A 7785-nucleotide genomic window follows, 5' to 3' on the forward strand; every position below is an offset into this window, starting at 1 on the left:
TACTTATGCAAATTTCTGCAGCCAACTTGAATTTCTCCTCAGAAAATGAGTTTTTCTTTTCTATTGCATTGTCAGGCTGCAAATTTTAAAAAAACTTTTATGCTCTGTTTCCCTTTTGGAACTGAATGCCTTTAATAGCACCCAAGTCACCTCTTGAATGCTTTGCTGCTTAGAAATGTCTTCCGCCAGATACCCCAAATCATTTCTCTCAAGTTCAAAGTTCCTCAAATCTCTAGGGCAGGAGAAAAATGCTGCCAGTCTCTTTGCTAAATTGTAATAAGGGGCACTTTTACTCCAGTTCCCAACAAGTTATTCATCTCCATCTGAGACCACCTCAGCCTGGACTTTATTGTTCATATCACTATCAGCATTTTTGTCAAAGCTATTGAACAAGTCTCTAGGAAGTTCCAAACTTTTCCACATTTTCCTGTCTTCTTCTGAGACCTCCAAACTGTTCCAACATCTGCCTGTTACCCAGTTCCAAAGTCGCTTCCACATTTTCAGGTATCTTTTCAGCAAAACCCACTCTGGGTACCAATTTACTGTATTAGTCTGTTTTCACACTGCTGATAAAGACATACCTGAGACTGGTAGAAAGAGAGGTTTAATCGGACTTACAGTTCCACATGGCTGGGGAGGCCTCAGAAACATGACGGGAGGTGAAAGGCATTTCTTATGTAGCAGGAGCAAGAGAAAATGAAGAAGAAGCAAAAGCAGAAACCCTCAATAAACCCATTATATCGCATGAGACTTATTCACTATCACAAGAATAGCATGGGAAAGACCATGATTCAGTTTCCTCCCCCTGGGTCCCTCCCACAACACATGGGAATTCTGAGAGATACAATTCAAGCTGAGATTTGGGTGGAGACACAGCCAAACAATATGAAATACCATAACTAAATTTTTAGTTAAAAATTATCTCATTCATCCAACTATTTTATTCACTGAGATAAAGCAGTTGATGATAAATTTTGAAACAAGTTAACTTACATTTACTGTTTAAATTTATGAGTATCTTGCTCTTTTATTCACTGAAAGAAAAGAGTTAATTATGAATCTTAAAGAAAGCAAGCTTACATTTACTCTTTATAGGTGGACTTTCTATTGGCCCCTTGCTGTCTACTAGAAAAAGAAACATAATAATTTCTTCTTTGTGTTTGCTTAAAGATGATTTTTTTTCAAACTCTCCCATTTACTGAATGAAAAAATACTGTGATGCATCTTAAGGAAATCATAATTAAATTTGCTTTTTTTTGTTCTGGATAGCTCTACTGGCCAATGAAGGTCCAAAGAAGAAAGAAAAATGTTTCAATAGCATGTTATCAATTTTCACTTAGAAAATTATCTTATTCATAAAAATCTTACACTGACTGAAAGAAACAGTGAACGATGAATCATAAAGAAATACGCTTACATTTACTTTTTATACGTGTATTTTTCTATTGGCCTATTGGTGCCTATTGGAGACAGAAATATGTTCTAATAACTTCTCAACATTTGCTTACAAACACCTTTCTTTTTGAAACACTTCAATAAAAAAGGAGTTTATTATGCATTCTAAGAAAACCATAATTACACTACTCTTTTATTGCTAAAAATGTCTTTAGGCCTACATGGATACAATGGGCATAGAAAAATATTCAAATAATATGTTCTAAACTTTTGGTTAGAAATGCATCTCATTTATCAAATTCTTCTATTAACTGAAAGAAAACAGTTAATGATTAATCTTGCAGAAAACAAGCTTACATTTTATAGTTGGATTTCTCTATCAGCCTCGGTGCTCACTGGAGAAAAACCATGTTCTAATAATTTCTTCTAAATGTTTACTTACAAATGCCTTTTAGTGTCAAACTCTTTTATTCACTGAATGAAAACAGTTTACAGTGTTTCTTATGGGAAGCATGATTACATTTGCCTTTTATTGCTGGATATTTCTGTATGTCTATGAAATCTCAGTGGAAAGAGAAAAATGTTCAATAACATGTTCTAAACTTCACTGAGAAAAGCATCACAGTCACCAAACATTTCAGTTCATTGAAATAAAACAGTAAATAATCAATCTGCAGAAAGCAAGGGTACCTTTCCTTTCTATGGGTGGAGGTTTCTTTTCTCTTGGACTTGGCACCTGTTAGAGAAAGAAACATGAACTTCTCAACATTTGGTTATATGCTCCCTTTTTGTCAAACTATCATTCATGGAAAGAAAAACAGGTTATAATGCTTTTTATGGAAAGTATGATTCCACTTGCCTCTTGTTACTGCATATCTCTCTAGGCCTATGAGGTGTCAGTAGGAAGAATAACATTAAAATAATATGTTCTACAATGAGAACACATGGACACTGGGTGAGGAACATCACACACTGGGGCATGTTGGGGGTTGGGGGCTGGGGAAGGGACTGTATTAGGAGAAATACCTAATGTAAATGATGAGTTGATGGGTGCAGCAAACCAACATGGCACATGTATACCTATGTAACAACCTGCATGTTGTGCACAGGTACCCTAGGACTTAAAGTATCATATATATAATACTTTAAGTGATATATATCTATATATAATCAAGTGCTTCCATTTGTTGAAAGAAAACAGTTAATGGTAAATCTTGAAGAAAGTAAGTTTATATTTATTGTTTTTTCGTAACTTTTTTTGCATCTTGGCATCTACTACAAAAGACACAAGTACTAATAACTTATTCTCAATGTTTGTTTACAAACTCCTTTTCTTTCAAGCTCTTTTATCCACTGGAAAAAAAGAGTTAATCATGTACCCTTAAAAAAGCATTATTACTTTCTTTTTTTGGAGATGGAGTCTCGCTCTGTTGCCCAGGCTGGAGTGCAGTGGCACTATCTCGGCTCACTGCAATCTCCGCCTCACGGGCCCAAGTGATTCTTCCACCTCAGACTCCCGAGTAGCTGGAACCACAGGCTCACAATGCCATGCCTGGCTAATTTATTATTATTATTATTTTTAAAGTAGAGATGGGGGTTTCACCGTGTTGCCCAGGCTGGTTTTGAACTCCTGAACTCAGGCAATCTGCCCCCTCTCGGCCTCCCAAAGTGCTAGGATTACAGGTGTGAGCCACCACACCCAGCTGCATTATTACATTTTTTAAAAGCTAGATATATCCATAGGTCCACGAGAGCACAAATGGAAAAAAAATGTTCAAATAACATGTTCAAAATTTTTTAAAAAATGACATTAGAGGGGAGAAAAGTCAAGAGGGATGACCTGACACGGTGAGAAAGAACTTCTCACTGGGAGACCAGAGAATCAAGAAGACCAATACTCCAAGCAGATTGTCAGAAAGAACACATTGTGTGTGGAGGAAGGACACAGACATTGGGCTGAAGAGGGAGAAATGTGGAAACCCTGCAAAGGGTTGCCAAGCACCAGGATTTGTTCCTGGCCTTATGCAGCTCTTGGGGAAGGGGTGAGTTAAATAGGCATGGAGTGGTTCACTCTCACCATGGACCTCCAGAATCCTAGCTGCAGAAGATCCCATGAACCCCAGACATTTGAGATGGCAGGGAGAGCTGTTTGAAGAGTTGGCAGAGAGGGGACTCCAGCCTTTGTGGAGCCCAAATGGTTTGGCAGGGGAACAACTGCAGTACAGCATGGCCAGGGATGCGCGATGTCCATCCCCTAAGGCTCACCACACTCATTTAGGCAGCTTTGGCCTTTCTTGGCTGTTGGATCTGAGTAGAATAAAGTTACCTTGCCCACGGGATGGAGTCATTCTGATCTGAACACCCTCCTGTCTGCCAGTCTCTCCTATGGTCCCTGCCTGGCCACACCCACTAACAGTGAAGCTCAGATGCTCAAACAAGGTGCTTCCCAGTGGCCACCACCATAGGTCCTTCACTGGAAGATCACACCTAGCTATCAGAGAATGTCTGTTCAAGGGACCCCACCAGCACACAACTGCCCACAGCCTCCCCCGACTGCTTCACTGGCACACTCTTGCCTGCAGCATCCTCCCACCACTTTGATGGTATGCAATTGCCCCAAATTTCTGCCAACTGCTTTGCTGGTGCATGTGAGTTTGTGGGCCTCACCATCCTGGTGCCATCAGTGTAAATGTATGCACAGACCCTGCTAAGTCATCATCCTGCCACTGCTGGTGCACATGTGGGCCCTGCTATACCACTGTCCTACTGCCACCAGTATGTGAACATGTGTGGACCCTGCCATGCTGCTGCCACTTGTGTACACACAGGCATGCACACGAATGCTGCCGTAGCATTGCCCTGTTCCTGCTGGAATGTACAAGTGCACACCCTGTTGCCATTACCCTAATGAAGCCCTTTTAACAGCACCTCCATCAAAGTGTTGTTGCCAGCAGCCCCAGAATGCCTTGCTACCTCCAGTGAAGCAGATGCTTAACACTGAGGAGCTAGAGAACAAAGCCATGGGCCTGGTCCGAGGTCCCCAGTATTAGAATATACAGCCCAGGAGTACTGAGCTGAGCCTCAGCCCCCTGAAATTATCCAGCAAAATAGCCAGCCAACTGAACCCAACTGTCACCACAGTAAGGTCCTCAAGGATATCAAAGAATATAAAAGCAAAAAGCTCCATCCAAGGAATAGCAACTTCAAAAATTAAAGAAATATCACCCCACACAGATAAGAGAATCAGTGCCAAAACTCTGGCAACTGAAAGGGCAGACATGTCTTCCTACCTTCAAATCCTCAAACTAGCTCCTCATTAATGATCTTTAACCAGACAGAAATTACTGAAATGTCAGACATATAATGCAGAATCTATATGGCAATGAAGATCATTGAGATTCAGGAGAAAGTTGAAACCCAGTTCAAGGAATCTAAGGAAATCAACAAAATGATACCAGAGCTAAGATACAAGATAAAGCCATTTTAAGGCAGAACCAAACTGATCTAATGGAACTGAAAAACTCACTATAAGAATTTTATAAATCATTAACAGCATAATATACCAAGCTGAGGAAAGAATTTCAGGGCTTCAGTACTGGTTCTTTGAACTGACTCTGTCAAACACAAATTTAAAAAAAGAACTTTAAAATAAACAAAATCTCTGAGAAATAATACAATTATGTGAAGAGATTAAATCTATAATGCATTGGTGTCCCTGAAATAGAGGGAGAGAAAGCAAGCAACTTGGAAAACATATTTGAGAATATTGTTGATGAAAAATTTCTCAACTTTGCTAGCAAAGTCACCATTCATAGTCAGAAAATTTAGAGAACCCCTTCAAGATACTAGACAAGAAGACCTTCCTCAAGACACACAGTCAGCATATTCTCCAGGGTGAATGCAAAATAAAAATATTAGAGGCAAATGGAGAGAAAGGGCAGGCCACAAACAAAGGGAATCTCATCAGCTTAACAGTAGACTTTTCAGCAAAAAAGCTATAAACCAGAAGAGATTGAGGGCCTATATTCTGTATCCTTAATAAAAATTCCAACCAAGTATTTCATATCCATCCAAACTAAGCTTCATAAGAAAAAAAAAACCCTAATTCTTTTCAGATAAGTAAATGTTAAGGCAATGACCACCAGACCTTCCTTAAAAGAGATCCTGAAGAAGTGCTAAACATGGAAATGAGTCACTGTCACTAGCCACCAGAAAGCACATTTATGTATATAGACCAAGGACACTATAAAGCAGCTACAAAATTAAGTCTACATAAATACCAGCTAACAAAATGATGACAGGATTAAATGCACACATATCAATAAATCTTGAATGTGAATGGAATAAATGCACCACTTAAAAGTCACAGAATGGCAAGTTGGATAAAAAAGCAAGACTCAACTGCATGCTGTATTGAAAATACCCATGTTAGTTGTTGTGACACTCATAGGCTCAAATTATAGGAATATAGAAAAATTTACCAACTAAACAAAAAAAGCAGAATTTGCTATTCTTATTTCAGACAAAACAGATTTTAATCAACAGTAATGAGAAAGGACAAAGAAAGGTATTACATAATGATAAAGGGTTCAATTCAAGAGGAAGACTTAACTATCTTAAATATATATGCACTCAACACTGCAGCACCCAGATTCATAAAGCAAGTTGTTAGAAACCTACAAAGAGACTTAGGTAACCACACAACAGTACCAAACAACTTTAACACTCCACTGACAGATCATCGAGACAGAAAAGTAAAAAAAAAGATTTTCAGGACTAAAACTTGACACTTGGTAAAATAGACCAAACAGACATCTACAGAATACTCCACCAAAAAAACCAACAGAATATATATTATTTTCATCTGCACATGAAACATAATCCAAAATCAACTGCATGCTCAATCATAAAGCAAATCTCAACAAATTCAAAACGTTGAAATCATATCAACCACACTCTTGGACCACAGAAAAATATAATTGGAAATCAATATCAAGAAGATATCTCAAAAAATAGTGAGAATCAGAGCTGAACTAAATAAAACTGAGATATGAAAAATCATACAAAACATCAAATGAACCCAATAGTTGGTTTTTTGAAAGAATACATAAGATTGATAGACCACTAGCTAGACTAATGAAAAAAAAAAAAGAGAGAGAGAGAAGATCCAAACAAGCACAATCAGAAATGACAAATGGGGTACTACCACTGGCCAAACAGAAATACAGAAAACCCTCAGAGACAATTACAAACACCTCTATGCACACAAATTAGAAAATCTAGAAGAAATGGATACACTCCTGGAAACCTACAACCTCTTGTGATTAAACCAAAAGGATTTTAAAACCCTGAACATACAATAATGAGTTCTGAAATTGAATAAATAATTTTTCAAAAGCCTACCAACCAGAAGAAGCATTGGATGAGACAGATTTACAGCTCGATTCTACCAGATGTATAATGAAGAGCTGGCACTAATTCTGCTGAAACTGTCTCAAAAAACTGAGGAGGAGGGACTCCTCCATAACTCATTCTATAAGAACAGCATCATTTATGATACCAAAACCTGACAAGGACACAATATAAAAAGAAAACTTCATGACAATATCCCTGGTGAACATACATGCAAACATCCTTAACAAATACAAGCAAGCTGAATCCCAGGTAATAAGAAAAGTGAATCCACCACAATCACATAGTCTTTATTCCAGGGATGCAAGGTTGGTTCAGCATACACAAATCAATAAAAGTGATCCATCAAATAAACAGAACTAAGAACAGAAACCACATGATCATCTCTATAAATGTAGAAAAAGTTTTTGATAAATTTCAACATCCCTTCATGTTAAAAACCTTCAACAAACTAAGCATCAAAGAAACATACCTCAAAATAATAAGAGCCATCTATGACAAACCCACAGCAAACATTACACTGAATGAGCAAGAGCTGGGAGCATTCCCCTTGAAAACTGGAACAACACAAGGATGCCCATTTTCACCACTCCTGTTCAATATACTAGTAGTACTGAAAGTCCTAGCCAGTGCAATCAGGTAAAAGAAAGAAATAAAAGGTACAAGAATAGAAAGAGAAGAAGTCAAATTATATTTTTTTGCAGACAATATAATTCTACACCTATAAAATTCCATATTATCTGCCCAAGGGCTGCTAGATCTAATACACTACTTCAGCAAAGTTTAAGCATACAAAATCATTATACAAAAATCAATAGCATTTCTGTTTACCAATAATATCTAACATGAGAGCCAAATCAAGAACACAATTTCATTCATAAAAGACATAAAAACAATAAAATATCTAAGACTACAGCTAACAAGAGAGTTGAAAGATCTCTACAAGAGGAATTACAAAACACTGCTGAAAGAAATCAG

The sequence above is a fragment of the Colobus angolensis genome, unplaced genomic scaffold (genome assembly GCF_000951035.1).
Source record: "Colobus angolensis palliatus isolate OR3802 unplaced genomic scaffold, Cang.pa_1.0 Scaffold291, whole genome shotgun sequence".
Lineage (NCBI taxonomy): Eukaryota > Metazoa > Chordata > Mammalia > Primates > Cercopithecidae > Colobus > Colobus angolensis.